The sequence below is a fragment of the Protopterus annectens genome, chromosome 10.part0 (assembly GCF_019279795.1).
Source record: "Protopterus annectens isolate FY-2018-M chromosome 10.part0, PAN1.0, whole genome shotgun sequence".
Classification (NCBI taxonomy): Eukaryota; Metazoa; Chordata; order Ceratodontiformes; family Protopteridae; genus Protopterus; species Protopterus annectens.
This window is the reverse complement of record NC_056744.1, coordinates 936608393-936626070: the sequence shown is the minus strand read 5'-3', so window position 1 is coordinate 936626070 and position 17678 is coordinate 936608393. Positions and strand designations below refer to the sequence as shown.

Genomic DNA, 17678 nt, shown 5'->3' with positions numbered 1-17678 from the left:
GTCCGTTGTGTAAGCTGTTTAAGTACTCTTCCCATCCATTGTTTTACCACAGATCCACAATACTGGATGCCCACTTAGCAAACCAGTATTGCACTCGTGTGAGCCTCCTTTAATACATATTGTTTCCTGCTCATTTTCCCAGACCTCCCATATGCTTGGCACCCTCATGACACATTGTGAGGTTTCTGAATTAATCCTTTTCCATCCTTGACGGGTAAGATATTTATTTTATTGTTTTGCTCACCAGTTAAATGTTTCTGAGTGCTACTGCCTTCTTTTTGCATTATTTGTTGATTTTGCACTTTAAATAATTTTAAATGTTCCTAATACTTTAAATTGTCTTGTCCAGCAATCTTTTTTGTGTTTTATATTAAGAGGACTGACATATTCCATCTAGTGGCAGTAGGTGGTGACTTGATCTGTCTGAGTTGGGAACACATATGAAAGCTGTAAGTGTAGTTATTTTATTGGTCAAAGGGCTTACATGTCAGTTTCCTGTATTTTAAGTGCCTATATAAAGTTGGCCCATTTGTTAGCAGCTGCTCATTGTGCAGCAGTGGTTAGTAGTGTGCTGTATAGACAAAGACACCTAGAAACCATATTTTCTGTATAAAAAAAACCTCTGAAACTGTACCAATAACAGTGAGTTTAGAGCAACTGCTTTGCACAATGAGTAGCACAGATCACATAGTTTGCATGTTGAGGAGCACCGCTCATTGAATTTAAATTTATAATAGTCTAATCTAGTCTCGAGCCTCAAAATCACCCTTAATCAACCTGGTATTAACTAACCCTCCCCCATGCACTGCACCTTTCCATTTCACCCAATAAATAGCCTGACATCATGGATATACACTTTCTCAATTTTTCCGTATACATTTTGGTGGATATGACTGTACTGAAACAATTTAACTATTGTCTAATATTCACTGACAACCACTTAATCCTCCAAAAAACAAATAATGTATGAGAGAGATGTGCATACACAATGTCCTGGAGGCAAAACTTTCACATTCAGATACTCATAATAACAATCTAGTTGTCAGGAACACACACACTACAACCATAGCAATTAGTACATACCCCACACATAGACCTACTTATGCTGAAGCACTTAATGCAATCTTCTTAAACCCCAAAGACATCCCAGAGTTTCCACCTGCAAAAATTATCCTCAGCAAGCCTCAAAGCACTCAAAAGAAACACAACCTAACACTGCACATACAGCCATACCTAGTGGAGCCTCAACCATCCAGGACATAAAACAAGCAAATACACTATTTAGGACTCTATTCATAGGTTCATAGGTTCATAGGTTCATACTAGGCTATCTGCCCGAGGGCATTTATAAGCCTAGCCCATAGTTTTGTGGCTTACGCCACCCCTTTAGTTTGGAGAAACTATGCCCATTATTTTGCTGTGCCTCTGTCGAGCAGTGACACTGAGGTAACCCCTGGGGTGTATCTGCGATCTCCCATCCATTGGTCAAGATTCCTCTTGAACAAGGCCAGCGAGGTGCTCTGCCTCACATAAACCGGGATTTTGTTCCACAGCATAGGGAGTCTTTGGGTGATGAATCTATCCCTCCAGCACGTCCTATTAATAACCGTGTCGAGGTTTAAGTCTCCCGCCCTTGTGGCTCTGAGGGATCTAGATTTTTGAGATGAAGCATGTTCATCAAATCTGGGTTTGACATGGCCTTGTATGTCAGGCATAGGTCACCTCTGAGCAAGCGGTAAGCAACTGAATATAACTGGAGTTCTTTCAGTCGGGCAGCATAAGACAGATTTTTGAGACCCTTTAACCTTTTGGTGAGGAACTTTTGTGGCCTCTCCAGCTGCTGCAAGTGTCGGGTCAGATACATTCTGAATGGGGCATTGTACTCGATCATTGGTCTGATGAGTGATGAGTATAGGGAGACTATGACTTCCCTTGATCTAGATGTGAATCCCTTCATGATAAGGTGGGCAATGTAGAAGGTCTTCCTAACTACTTTAGCAATATGAGTGTCGAATGAAAGGCTACTGTCAACCTGGGTTCCCAGGTCCCTAATAACTTCTTCTGTGTTCAGGGGATTGCCACCTATATGGTAGCTAGGGGTAACCTTATTTTTTCCGAAGGGTATGACTATGCATTTCTTGGCATTTAACTTTAGGCCATGGCTCTGGCACCAGTTATCTGTTTCTGTGAGACCCTTCTGAAGGATATCTGTGTCGGATGTGTTTTTAACTACGGCGCCCAGTTTGCAGTCATCTGCAAACTTTGTCAGCCATAACCCTCCTGTGTTTGCTTGTACTTCAGAAAAGTAGATGCCAAACAAGAGTGGGCCCAGGACTGAGCCCTGTGGGACACCACTTGTGACAGGCTTTGAGTCTGACATGGCGCCACTAACTCTGACCCTGTGGGTTCTGTCACTCAGCCAGTTTGCAACCCATCTTGTAATGTATGGGTTTACATTTAAGTTGATGAGTTTTTCAATGATACCTGAGTGAGGTATTGTATCAAAAGCCTTCGCCAGGTCTAGGTAGGCTGTATGGACTGCCTTTCCCTCGTCAATGGCCTTGGTGACTGTTTCGAAAAAGTCAACCAAGTTTAGAAGGCATGATCTGCCTTTGACAAAGCCAAACTGGGTTGGATCCAAAGTCTGCAAGTTCCCTATGTCTTTATTTATGAGATCCATTATGATCCTCTCCATGGCTTTGCAGATAAGGCTTGTCAAGCTAATGGGACGGTAATTTCCAGGGTCGGTGGAGGCACCGCCTTTGTGGAGTGGGACCACAGTCGCTGCGCCACTCCTGGAGTGCGATCCGGAGGTGAGACTAAGATTAAACAGCTGTCCTAACTGTGGGTTTAATTCCTCGTTGAGTTCATGGAGCACACAGCCAGGGACACCATCAGGTCCCATGGATGCTGTGTTCTTTGCCTTGGAGAGAGCAGTTCTCACCTGGGCGTTAGAGATGTTTGGGGGGCTACAATCATTTGGTATAGATATCTCTCCTTTAGGGGGGGAGGGGGGGGTTTGCACTGAACCTTTCAGCCAGTATGTTGGCAATGTCTGTAGGATCAGTAATCTTCACATCATTTTGAACTAATTCTGAGCATATCTGGGAGTTTCCTCCTAGGTTTCTGACATAGCTAAAGAATGCCCTATGGTTGTCTTTAGAGTCCTTAGCTATTTTTTTCTCAAAATTAGCTTTGGATGACTTTATGAGAGCTCTTAGCTTTTTACTTATAGTGATCAGCGGTGTCTTACCTTTTAAGGATTTTGCTCTATCTTGTAGTAGCTTTCTCCTTTTGTTGTAGAGTTTGTTTATGGCTGGGGTCCACCAGACTGGACGCTTGCCTTTGGTACAAAGAGTCTTTGTTTTGCTTGGGATTGCCTGATCCATGCAGCCCTGCAGGTGCTGGTAGAAGGCATTTGTAAGTGATTCAGCGGTTTGAGTAATGTTAACCGCCGGCTCAGGGGCCTTAAAGGAGACCACACTAGTCTTTAGAAGTGTGAAGTCGGCTTTCGAGAAGTTCTTTACTGTGGTCTTTTTCATTTCGGGTGGGGGCGGGATGAGGACCTCCAGCGAGATTAGTTTGTGATCAGATCTCACCAGTGAGGGGTATACTTCCAGCGTTGAACATTGTGCTCCCATGTTCGTGATGATGAGATCAAGTATGTTTTCTCCTCTTGTGGGGATGGTGACTAGTTGTCACTAGTTGTCATAGGTGATTCCACTATACAATATACTGATGCCCACTCAGCAGGATGAAAAGGGAGAAAATAATGGTCATTTACCTATCAGAGGCCAGGATTTGCTAACTTATGCATGCACTCAAGTCATTGCACCACAGGTACTAGTATGATTCAGTCATAGCCTGTGCAGGTGTAAATGACCTGAGATGTACCCCCAGACTATATGAAAAGAGACATTATAGAGATCTTGGACCATGAGTCACAGGCCGGTACATGCCTAGCATTCAGCAGCATTTGACCTTCACCAAGGGTGATGCCACAATATGAATAGAATGACTGACTTAGTTCTTGTTGTCATTCTAAGGGGATAAAATACTTGCCAGAATGGGAGGATAAGGTTAACAAACCCTATTGCTTTGACAAGGATGGTTTGCACCTGTTCCCTCTAGGCATTCGAATATTGGCTAAAACATTGTCCTCGTGCATATAGCCTTTTTTATGCAATGCCAGATTGATAAACCTTCTAACATAGCAAAATCTACCCAAAGAAATCGAAAGGTGTTACTGCTCATTGCCTGGATTTTAAACAAGAAGCTCTACTCCTCCAAGCTCTCCTCACCTTGAAGAATGCAGACATCTGTACAGTCAAGACATAGTTTAAAGCAGCAGAGAGTACCCTGGCAGTGCAAGGATTCAGTGCCTTCTACACATTTAGATCAGCAACTGCAGAGACAAGGACTAAATCCATAATCCAGATTACCATTGACAAAGTCCCATACTACATCCCAGCAAGCTATTGGTCAGTCTTTATGTCCTATGAAACCCATAACTCATACTTAGACTATTGGAGACACTCAGCATTCAACCAAATACCATACTCACGGGGTACTTTAATAAACTGGAAATCCTACATAACTCCAAATTTTCAGGTTCAGAGACTCCTAGTCTTTGTAAACACAAACGCCCTGTACCAGTTAGTGCATATACCTACTAGAGGCATAACCACTTTGGACATGGGACATGGAACTCACAAATATGGAAGAATGCTGCATCCCTAGCAGTGTCATGCCCTCTCTGGTAAGGTCAGACCATAAAGCAGTCTCTTGTAAAATAAGAATCAGTTGTGTAACCCCAAGAAACCCTGTAACAGAAACTACTCCAAAGCAAATTACCTTTTATTAGGTGATAATCTGTTAAAATTTCAAGCCCCTCCAAACACAGATAACACGGCAGCCTATATGGAATTATTCATTGAAGCTCTGTACAGCCATGTCAATAATTGCTTACAGGCTGCTGTGCCTACCATAAGCAAGCCCAAAACTAACAAAAAAACTAACCACCTAGGTGGAAACTACAATTAAACAGTTGGAAAAAAAGAGTTAAAATTAGGAAGTATAATATCAAAAAGATAAATCATCAAACTGAATAGACAACTAAGAGAGCTAACTAAGTCCAACAAAGCAAACTTGAGGTAAAGATAGCATCCCAGGCCAAGGATAACCATATGGCCTTCTTTAACTGTGCCATACCTCTCAACTGTTTTCGCAGAATGTCCAGATTTTTGCCTCATATTTTTGGTGTGTTCCTCCTAAAATATGTCCTTTTCTGGCAAATAGCTGAGGATTGAAGTCATTAAATAATGACACACATTTGAGTTTAAGACACCACGTCCTTCAGAAAATTCATGCTAATGCAAAACCTATTATTCTATCAACTTTCTAACTTGTAAGGGCAATATTTAAAATCTGTCACTATTTGTCCCCCCATCATTTTAGGCTTTGTCCAGATTTTTTGTTCTAAGAGGTTGAGAGGTATGTTACTGTGCCCAAAACTTCAAAGACAAAAAACAACAGTGTGCGTAAATGTTGGTAAATGGAACCACATTCATAGAACTGGGAGGCATACCAAATCTTCTGTTTGACAAATTCAGCTCCAGCTTTAACTCCCTTACACCCCCAGGCACCATGCAGGAAATACCTTCTAACATAAACCCTTCAACTAACAGTAGGAAGCAGGTCTTAGACGTGCTCGCTAAGGCCAAGAATACAGCTTTGATGGGTCTCAACAATATGATGTATCACAGCCACTTATGTCTCTATTCAAACAGCCTCTGCTTCATGAAATGGAGGACTGCAAGAGTCATCCTTCTGCATAACGGCAGATCATCAATGGATCCTAGAAATTACATACCCATTAGTCTGACTAGTCTCATTTGCAAAGCCATGGAAAGAATTATCATACAAAATATTAACAGTGACATAGGAGATCTTCAGACACTGGACTCAGCTCAGATTAGTTTTCTCAAAAGTAGGTCATGCCAACTGAACCAGGTTCATCAAGGTTTGGATGAGGGCAAAATGGTGTATACTGCCTATCTTGACCTAGTCAAGGCATTTGATACAATACCCCACTCAAGCATTGTAAACAACTCACAGAATTAGGCATAAACCCTTATGTAACTTGCTGGATAGCCAGCTGGCTCATAGACAGGACCAATTAAGTGTGGAATGGAGAGATCACCTCCACAAAGAGGCCAGTCACCAATGGAGTCCCCAGGGCTCTTTGCTGAGTCCACCTCTCTTTGCCATCTATTTTTCAGAAGTCAAAGCCAATGTCAAGGGCCTCTGGCTTACCAAATTTACAGATGATTGCAAGCTAGGAGCAATCTTAGAAACCCCCAAGATACTAATATCTTACAGGAAGATCTAACACAGACAGGTGACTGATGCCAAAGCCATGGCTTAAAAATCAATGCCATGTAAAAAAAAAAAACAATAATATCTTTTGGGAAGCTGTCCACCCAGGGAAACTACCTCATTGATGAAAACACCCCTAAATTTAGACACAGTAGTCAGTGATTTGTGGACTCATGCATGTATTTAGTAACCTGGCTTTCGGCCAACATATATCTAAGGTAGTAAAAATTTTTTTTGGTGTTGCTCAACTTATAAGTAAGGTCCAGGGAAGTCAGTTTGCCACTGTATTCAGCTGTCATCAGACTCATCATTGAGTTGAACACTCCCTTTTTATGTACCTGACAAGGAACATGCAGTAACTAGATTGTCCACAGAGTTTCCTCACAAAAAGAACACTGGGCATAAACACATGTCCTATGCAGATCACCTCAAAGGCCTATCTCTAAACTTTTGTTTCCTACAGACTGCTGAGAGGCAGTTTATGCTTGGCTTACAAGGCATCCTTGGATCCTGCTCTGATGACCCTTTTGCATAATGAACAGTATCAAAACTACTAGATCTAAGGATTTAAACTTTGTTTGTGACTTAAATAAGACATGTCAGAGGGACAGATATGTATCTTAGAAAAGCTCCATTCTCTGGAACAGGCTTCCCATCCATGTGAAGCAGATCCCTTCCCTAACCCCATTCAAGTGTAAACTGGACCAGTGAATAAAAAATCAAAACTTTGCCACTGATCTGACATTTATTATCTCTTATGGACAGATGCAGCCATTAAATCATTTCCTAACTAACATGTATCCCTTAAAATAATGTCTAAGGCACAATAACTCGTGGGATACATTTGGGATACATGGATAAGGTTATAAAGGTGCCAGTGATCCTTAGCCTAGTGTAAATCTATGAATCTATGAACCTATTATTTCTCCATCCAGGCTCTTCCTTAAAACAATTTTTGTTCAGCTAATAAAGCTCTTCAAGTTCTATGGTCATTGTTTTGATTGTTTATATCATTAATCAGGCTATATCAGTGTTAATTAGGACTAAGTAGGGAGTAAATCTGGCTAAAAAAGTGGGAATGTTTAGAAAATATTATTTCTGAGGAATACTATATTTACTATTAAGCTACAGGTCTTTATGTACAGCAGTAGTTAAAATGCTCTAACAGCTTCTCAAGTTATGTTGTATCCCCATACACAGCCAGAATCTGTCCCTGAATAAATCAAATGTATGTATGCTTTGATAGCCATTTGAAGATTAGCACTGTTGATATTTGCTTGTGTGGTACCAATGGAGTTTTGGAGAGGAAATGATAAAAGGAAACTTTTAACATTTTGGATTATTAAGCCAGGATAATAAGATGCATACATGGGGAGATACTCTTTACCAGAAAATACTAGCTATTTTAATGCATACAGTGGTCTTTATTACTAGGAAATGACCACTTATAAAATGATATCCAGTGTCATAATCAAGTTCTACTTACTGTTGTGTCTATACCAAAAATGTTTATCTTGACATATGTTTCCTGAAAATGCCTGTGAGTGAGAATCTTTTGTCTAATGGAATTTTGAAAAAATACCAAGATCAGTTTCATTTTAAAAGCTACAATACATTTTAAACCTATATTTTTCTATGCAGAGTCTGTATCAAAAATGGTAGTAGTAGTACCAAAACATATGCATAGCTTTTTCCCTTGGTTACATGCATATTTTATTATAAAAGTCTGTCAGACTCGAGTTTAAGGCCTATGGTCATTGTTAGGCTCTAAGAAGTTTCCATACATTAAAAAAAGTTAAAACCCATCAGTTAATGTTTAAAGGCTACAAACATGTAAAGAGATGCATGTGAAAGCCTGCTTTTTCTTTATTTTTAAGTTTGGCCTGAGACATTTTGGGACTCATCTAGCCATTTAAATGAGAGCTTGCTATCAAAAAGAATGTATAAGGCTTAAAATGAGAGGACCTTACAAAAAAATAAGTTATGTACTTACCATAACGTTCTATGTGAGTTGTTCATCTCGCCTTCATTCTTTACTGATGAGTCGGCCAATTGCAAAGCTCGAGGTCTTTAAATAGCTCGAGGCCAAGTCCCTATCCCATGATGCACCTAGAGTTACCTCAGATCTTGTTTGCTGCGTATAATAATAATACCATATGTCATTCTTTCACTCCCAAGAAAGGGTATAGAAGGATTGAGCAACCAGGATGGATCCAGCATCTCAGTCATCTAACAGTCCAGGAGGGGGTTGGAGGGAGGGACGTATGAATGAAGGCGAGATGAACAACTCACATGGAACGTTATGGTAAGTACATAACTTCCTTATGTGAAGTTGTTTTTATCTCGCCGTTCATTCTTTACTGATGGGTAGCGTCCCAAGCACCATCAATCTTGGGTGGCTCATGGAAGTATATTTCTCAGGACCATGGATCCAAAGGAGGCCCTGTCCCTGGAGGCCTTGTCAACTTTGTAATGAGTGATAAAGGTATGAGGTTTTGACCAAATGGCTGCTGCACAAATGTTATCAATAGGAAGTCTGGCAGAAAAATTAGATGGTGTACAAACTACTCTGGTTGAGTGAGCTTTAATTTTATGCTGCAAAGGCATATTGGCAGCTGAATAAGCAAAGGTGATACAATCAGATAACCATTTCAACAGAGTTGTTTTAGCAACTGATCTCCCCTTCCTGGAGTCTGAAAATGAAACAAAAAGCTGGTCTGATTTTCTGAAACCTTTTGTTCTATCCAAATAAAATCTGAGCTGTCTGTGAATATCAAGTTTGTGCAGCATGTACTCTAAATTGTTTGAATGGTTGGGGAAGAAAACTGGCAAATCAATAATTTGGTTGAGATTGGTTTCAATGCAAACTTTGGGCAAGAATGAGGGGCTTGTTCTAAGTGAGACTCTGTCAGCATGGAATATCAAATAAGGAGGCTTGATGGATAAAGCCTGAAGCTCTGACAGTCTGCGGGCAGAAGTAATAGCTACTAAAAAGATGGTTTTCTATGACAAAAATTTGAGGTCACAACAGGAAACTGGTTCAAATGGTGGAAGAATTATGTGGGAAAGCATAACATTTAGGTTCCATGGAGAATAGAGAGATTTCACAGGTGGTCTAATATGAAAGGTCCCTTTGAGAAAAGCTTTGGATAACTGGTGAGACATAATATTCAATCCTTCAAGTCCAAGATGAAAAGTAGAAATAGCAGCCAGATGAACATGAACTTTTGCTGCTGCAGTAGCTTTGTTAAAAAATCATAGTCAAGAACTCTAAAATGGAAGCCATAGGGGCTTGGCAAGGTTCAATATTGTTTTAAGAAGCCCATATAGAAAAATGTTTCCATTTGCTAAGATATAACTTCCTAGTAGATTTATGAGAGGATAAGAGGATTTGTTATGTCTCATTGGAGAGGTTATGGAACCTGGCTATGATGGGAATTGGAGCAGCCAAGCTGTCAGCTTCAGGGACTGCAGAGAGGGATGAAGTTTCCCCAACGCGTGCGTCAGAAGGTCCAGAACTGGGTCCAGAATCCAAGGGTCCTCCAAAAGATGAAATCGAAGGAAGGGGAACCAAACCTGACGAGGCCAATAAGGGGCTATTAGAATGATGGTCCTTCCCAGGGTTTCTGATTTCAAAAGAACCTTGGGTATCAACGGGATTGGTGGAAATGCATAGAGGAGACCTGGAGGCCAATCATGTATGAGTGCGTCCCTTGGGGCTTCTCCCGGAGGGGGAATCAGGGCAAAGTAGCTTCTGCATTTCATGTTCATGTGACTGGCAAAAAGGTCACAGCAAGGCTGGCCCCACCTGTGGAATATCCCATCTGCTATTTCTTATTTGAGGGACCAATTGTGGGGCAACAAGATTGACTTGCTCAGCTTGTCTGCTATCACGTTGGATTTCCCCGGGATGTGCATTGCCAACAGAAAGTGCTGGGTGGAAACAGCCCACTCCCATACTCTGACAGCCTCATGACAAAGGGGCAAGACCTGGTTCCTTCTTGTTTATTCACATACCAGACCACTGACATGTTATCTGTCTGAATCGCAATCGTACCCAGAGGAAGAAAGTCCTGAAAGTACTGCAATGCCAAAATTACTGCTCTCATCTCCAGGACATTGATATGCAGATGTGTCTCTTGATCGGTCCATGTGCCTTGAGCTGTCTTTCCCTGAAAATGCCCCCCACCCTATCAGAGAAGTGTCCATGGTCACTGTGGCCACTGGAGGGGGTAGCACAAATAAGTGTCCTATCATGACATGAAATGAGGTCAACCACCACTGAAGATCATTTATGCAGGAATTTGTGATCATTATCGTGTAAGACATGGGAAGCTCTTGATAAGACCATTGAGTGAACAACAGCCATTGTAGTATCCGCATGTGCATACGAGCTAGTAGTATGGCTAGAATTGCTGCTGTCATCATGCCTAACAATTTCAGAACTTCTGATGCTGGTGCTCTGTCTTTGGATATCAGAACGCTGACATGCTGATGAAGAAGAAAGACTCTTTCTATTGGAAGCCTTAGTGTGGTGGTGGCGGTGTCCAGTTCTGCCCCGATAAAAATGGATATGCTGCGATGGAGACAAGGCAGATTTTTCTGAGTTGATTGTAATGCCCAGTTGATTGCAGAGTGACAGAGTGGACTCCCTGGCCTGAATGAGTTGATGCCTGGTGGTGGTGGTAAGGAGCCAATCATCTAGGTATGGAAACACCTTGAACCCTAGACACCTTAGGTGAGCCGTGACCACTGCCATGCATTTGGTGAACACTCTGGGGGCTGTAGTGAGACCAAATGGCAGGGCTCAAAACTGGTAATGATTGGCTCCCAGCTGGAAGCACAGATGATCCCTGGATGGCCTGGCCATTTTTTATGTGGTAGTATGCATCCTTGAGATCTATCGAGCACATCCAATTGTCTTTCCCTAAAAAGGGAAGTATAGACTGAAGCATGACCATCCAGAACTTCTCTTTCTTTACATATTTGTTTCAGCCTGCTGAGGTCCAATATGGGTCTCCAGTCCCCCGTCTTTTTTGGAACTAAAACGAATCTTGAGTAAGTTCTGGATCCTGTCTGGTCTGCTGGGACTGGTTAGATGACTCCTTTTCTTAGCAATGTTTGGACCTTTATTGTTGCTTGTTCCCTGTAACTGGGTGGTACGTCCGGGATTTTTCTTATGGGTGGAGGGGGTGTGGTGAATGGGATGAAGTATCCTCTGGAAATGATACTTTGTACCCCACTGTCTTTTGTTATTTTGAGCCAGGCATATGGGTACAAAGATAAGCAACCTCCGACTGCCTTCAGAGCAGGACAGTTGGGCCTCCTTTCAGGAACACTGGTAGGGCTTCCTAGAGAAGTGATCTCCGTCACCCTGGTGTTGCGGACCCCCTCTGCCATGAGGGAGGCATCTTCCATTATTGCCCCCTCCTCTGCCTCTGGAGGGGGGTTCACCATGTGTGTCCTAAAGGGCTCCTTGGGCTTTTTGGAACCACATTTTTCCTCCCCTTTGACCCTTAGAGTAGGGTCTGACAGGGGTGGAAAAATGGACCCTGACGGCAGACAGAGTCTTTCCATCCTGCTCACACATGGTTAAGGTTTCCTTCACTTTAGGCCCGAAAAGGGACGAGCCATCAAAGTGAGTATTCATGAAGGATGACTTGAAGGGCTCTGCGAAGGAACACAAGCGCATCAAGGAGTGTCTCCTAAGAGCAACTCCTGTACCCACTGCCCTACTCATTCCATCAGCAGTATATGAGATGAGGCATGGATAAGTTTACTATAGAACTGATGGTAGCAAGCTGGGCGACAACTTTTTTTGTAGCTCCTGCAGCTAATGTACCCTGAAGCGTATCTCCTAGCTCTTTAAGGAGATCTCATTGTAACCTGGTAAAATGGGTTAAATAGTTGAGTGAATGAAGAGCAAAAGTCGCTGAACTAAACATGCGCTTCCCATATCTATCCATGATCCTAGAGTCTCTGTTAGTAGGATGGATAAATGAGGAAGTTTCAGACATTTCCTTTTGGTGGCTGCTGTCACCACCATGGCATCAATTGGAACACCTTTTGTTAAGAAACATTTGTCAAAAGGGGCAAAATTAATTTATGCACCACACAATCCACATCCAGATCAGAAAGACTGACAGAAGACCGAGATGAGCTTAATGAAGGTGGTACCAACTGTAGTAATGGACTATTAGGAGCTACTGATACTGGTTCCAAGACTGGGGACCGTCTCCTAAAAGAAAAAACTGTCATTTCCGATGGCAGTTGAGCCGAAGTCGAAGATCTTTTTGATTTCTTAGAGTCTGAAGTCTTAGAAGACTTTGAGGACTTGCTGGATCCATCTTGGTCACTCAAAGCTTCTTGAAACGAGGGTTTCAACAAACCTCTGTCAATTAGTTTTCTTTTCCTCTCCTGTAGTACCCTGGAGGAGAAGGAATGGCATATAGAACAGCTATCCTGTAAATGCAGGGCTCCTAGACAGTAGACACAATTTACATGCCTGTCTGTTACAGACATCTTTTGACCACATTTGGGGCACTTCATGAAACCAGACTTCTCTTGGTCAACCATAGTAATCTCAAAGAAAAAAATACTGTCACAACAGAAAATCCTTAATAGTAATTATCCACACAAGCCTTAATAAAATCAGGCTAAGTCACACACATACACACACACACACACACACACACACACACACACATGCAGAGTAATCCTAATATAAATGTTAAAGTGGCAGAAAAGTCTGTCGAAAGGACACAACAAGAAAATTCTAAGCAGACTATGCAATAAAAGGAGGATAGCTGCTAAGAGACACAACAAACCTTATCTAATACTGCCTAAGGAATAATATATGACAAAGATACTGTCAACTACAAGCTTCAACAGTAATTATCTAGTAAGCCTTATCTAAAAAAAGCTTAAGATTAAACACACAGCAAATAACTATAACCATCTAAGTAATAGGTATAAATTGTGACAAAGGTCACTGAATAAACACACTGTAATATATAGAAACAAGTTTTAAACTAGGCCTAAAACAAGAGGCCAACTAGAAATTTTTAAAGCACACTAATGGGAAGGGATATAAGAAGGTAAGCACACCAAAAAGCTATGAAAGCTTTATAAAACTCTACTAAACTACCTTAAACTATCCAAATAGCAAAAAATCTTTTAAGGAAAGAATGAAAAAACAGTTTTACTGGCCCGAGCTAATGCAGAACCTCCAATCTGTTGTGCAGAGGCAAACTAGATCTGAGGTAACCCTAGGTGCATCATGGGATAGGGACTTGGCCTCGAGCTATTTGAAGACCTCGAGCTTTGCAATTGGTTGACTCGGAGCCGAGGGATCGGCTCCGAACCATCAGTAAAGAATGAACGGCGAGATAGAACAACTTCACATTATACAATATCTAGACTAGCATCCACACTGATAATGAGTGTTGATTTTGGAAGCTAGACTTTTAAAGTTTTACTTGAAAGGAAAAAGGACCTGCATACACAGATATGCACATACTCACACACACGTATATACATATATACACACACACATATACACACACACACACACACACACACACACACACACACACACACACACACACACACACATGGCACAGTATAGGCAGTATATGAAGAGAGATATCCATGTGTCTTGAATATCACAAAACTCTCTAGCTCCTTCTGCCTCACTCATGTTATTCAACACCCATGCCAGATTTAGCCTTGCCCCTCCATGGTAGGAATTCACACTTCCTTCTCAACAGCTTATAGTAACTGTCATCCATTACAAACACCTGGGGCTATGACAAGAATTCTACCTGATCTTCACCAGCCTTACTGATCAATCTTCAGTGTAGGCTCCTTGCACAGCTAAAGGCTCTGTTCTCTCTGACACTTCCTTTTACATCAGTCCAAAACTGCCACTGGCTAGGGTTCACTTTCAGTCCTAGTCAGCTCGTTAACACCAACTCTCTGAAGCTGCACACAGTTAAAAACATGATGCCTTGCTTTATACTTCTCTTCCTGTGCATGAGTCATTACTCTGATAAACAGAGTGCACTAGATTCCAATTAGAGAATGCATGTGTTCATAGGTTTATAGGTAATTTCTAGGGTATTGATTGTCAGGGCCTTTATAAGCCTAGCCATATAACCCAACCTAATTGTGTTCCCATGTAACATGGACATCTATTTGAAGGGGTATATTGGTTAGGAGGTTGCTAAAGGTTTAATGGGGAGGCATATTAGTTAGGGAATATTTACTGTCGGCCTCTATCTATCGGAGACATGGGTGTGAGACCGGGGGTGTTCACATGCTCACCACCATCATCATGCACTTATTGCTCAGCTAATGTCAGCTTCTTACTTGTAGTCTACATTTTTGCCAGAATCTTGACCCATTCATTACCAGCGTACCTTCCTTTATTCATCCATCATTAGACCAAGCCTACTAATTGCAGGAAAAGGCCCTTCTTGTTTCTGGATCTTCACTATGGAATAAAATATCTTGATGTTTTATGTTCCAACTTCTTCTATCTACTCTATGAGAGCAAGTCTTTTTTTTTTGCCAACTTTAAGTGGAGCAGCACAAACTGGATTATGTGACTGACATTGACCAGTGGCCTTAGATTCTTAATACTATTTATTGTCTTGTCCTATGTTACTTCTCTGTAAAAGTACTGGACAGTAGAGCTTCTTGTGATTTAGCTCTGTAGCTCTGTAGCATTTATTTTATGTTTTACTTTTTCAACATGTAACTGAAAATTGTCTTTTTGGTCAGACAATCTGCACAGTTAACTGAAGAATAAACAGAAAAATATGTGTTACCCATAAAAATCTTGTGAGATACTGGTTTTATAACCAGGCAACATTATTTACTATGGAATCTTTGTAGAAACTTTGAGCAAACATACTTCATTTTAAGCTGACAGTGCATGATTCATTCTCACTTGTTCATCTTGGTTTGGCTTGTGCCATGGATTACTCTGTTTTACCTTATTACATTTGCTGTGTAAGTTAAATCATTTCAACATTAATACAATACTTCACTGACTCATCGTATTGAATTATTATTGACAATCTGTGTTCTATGAATAGCAAAGGTGTACATCTGAGACACATCTGAATAAAGGGCAAGCACTTGAAATGTTTTTTCTATCACTGAAACAGATACAACAGATGGATGGAAATGCTTGAGCTGTATGTAAAAAACTTAAAACAATATAACATTGACCATGCTAGAGGAAGACAAAATCAGACAGCAACTGAATGTGCCAAAAAACTAAAGAAAGACTGTAAGGAAAAGGATCATATGAGAAGGAAAGAAAACTGAAAAATCCATAAGTATAATGGCAGGTACAGAGCTTTTGTGGAACAACCACATGTAGAACAAGATCTGACACATTATTGGTTAAGAAGAGGTGAACTGAAACCAAAAGATTAAAGCCCGGAGGGTTCATATCATGTTATTGATAGATAACGTAATCGAACACTCAGAACTTTGAAATGGCCATATCTAAACTTTTATTGCCCGTTTCTGTAAAAAAGAACTGGAAACAGTTTCTCATCTTGTTGCTCAGTATGATAAACTCATGGCAGTGGGCCTGTATACTGAAAGGCACAATAATGTAGGAAAACTGTTGCACTAGGGATTGTGAAAACACTACAATATAGAAGTAGCTGACAACCATTAGAAACATGACCCACAAAGATTTAGAGAATGATGACGTTTATATCACATGAGTTCACCCATTATGAGCAATCCAGATATAGTAGTTCATGAAAAACAGATAAAAGTAGCATTGAGCATTGAAACTGTTATACCCAGTGATTACAGTGTCTTAAGTACAGAGAAACACAAAGTCATAAAATATCAGGATTTGCAGACAGAATCAAGTGTAATGTGGAAGAAAGATATGCAAACAGTTCCAATAGAAGTAGTAGGAGCAATGAGTCTGATAAAATAGAATTTACAGTCATAATTAAATATACTACCAATACATGTAACTCTGCATGAATTACAGAAAGAGGCAATTCTGGGTACACTGTATGTGTGCCGAGAAGAGCAGTCTTAGCTAACATCAAAGACTGAAACAATACTAATTTCATGAAGTCTAATTGTACCTTGACTAAGGGATGTGGTCCATTCCCATCATAATATTAGAGACCCAAAAAACTTGGAGAAATTAAACAAGAAATCAAATCAAAATAAAATGGAAATGAGTAATTCAAAAAACTGGTATGTAAATGAAGACAGAAGAGTTTTTAATAAAAGTTTAAATTATGGTGCAACATGATAAAACCAAAGGTAGAAATGCTTTAAAAAAACTTTGCCACAGATCTTGTTAAAAATAAGGTCACAATCAAGTGGTCTTCTTCCCTTTGAAAACTAGATCATAGCCTCAAGTATATTATTCAGAGAAAAAAGAAGTTATGTACTCACTATAACGTTCCATGTGAGTTGCTCATCTCGCCTTCATTCTTAGTGATGTGTTCAGAGCCAATTCTCAGCTCCGACTCGGCCAACTGCAAAAGCTCGAGGTCTTCAACCAGCTCAAGGCCAACTGCCTCTCCCATGATGCACCCCGATCTTCCCTCAGATCTTGTTTGCTGCCTGACTACCTAGTAGTATAAATATGCCACTCAGAGAGCTGGATAAGAGACAATGCACCATATAAGAAAAATGATGGACCTCAAGTAGACTGGATGGGGTTGGAGGGTGGGACGTAAGAATGAAGGCGAGATGAACAACTCACATAGAACGTTATGGTGAGTACATAACTTAGACTATTGGAGACACTCAGCATTCAACCAAATACCATACTCACGGGGTACTTTAATAAACTGGAAATCCTACATAACTCCAAATTTTCAGGTTCAGAGACTCCTAGTCTTTGTAAACACAAACGCCCTGTACCAGTTAGTGCATATACCTACTAGAGGCATAACCACTTTGGACATGGGACATGGAACTCACAAATATGGAAGAATGCTGCATCCCTAGCAGTGTCATGCCCTCTCTGGTAAGGTCAGACCATAAAGTAGTCTCTTGTAAAATAAGAATCAGTTGTGTAACCCCAAGAAACCCTGTAACAGAAACTACTCCAAAGCAAATTACCTTTTATTAGGTGATAATCTGTTAAAATTTCAAGCCCCTCCAAACACAGATAACACAGCAGCCTATATGGAATTATTCATTGAAGCTCTGTACAGCCATGTCAATAATTGCTTACAGGCTGCTGTGCCTACCATAAGCAAGCCCAAAACTAACAAAAAAACTAACCACCTAGGTGGAAA

The 17678-nt window shown here is 40.8% G+C and overlaps 1 protein-coding gene across 1 annotated transcript in view; it reads right to left on the bottom strand.

Moving 5' to 3' along the window:
* The window catches only part of PLPPR4 (phospholipid phosphatase related 4), a 922943-nt gene that overhangs the window by 622744 nt on the left and 282521 nt on the right, over positions 1 to 17678 (bottom strand). The window lies entirely within an intron of this gene.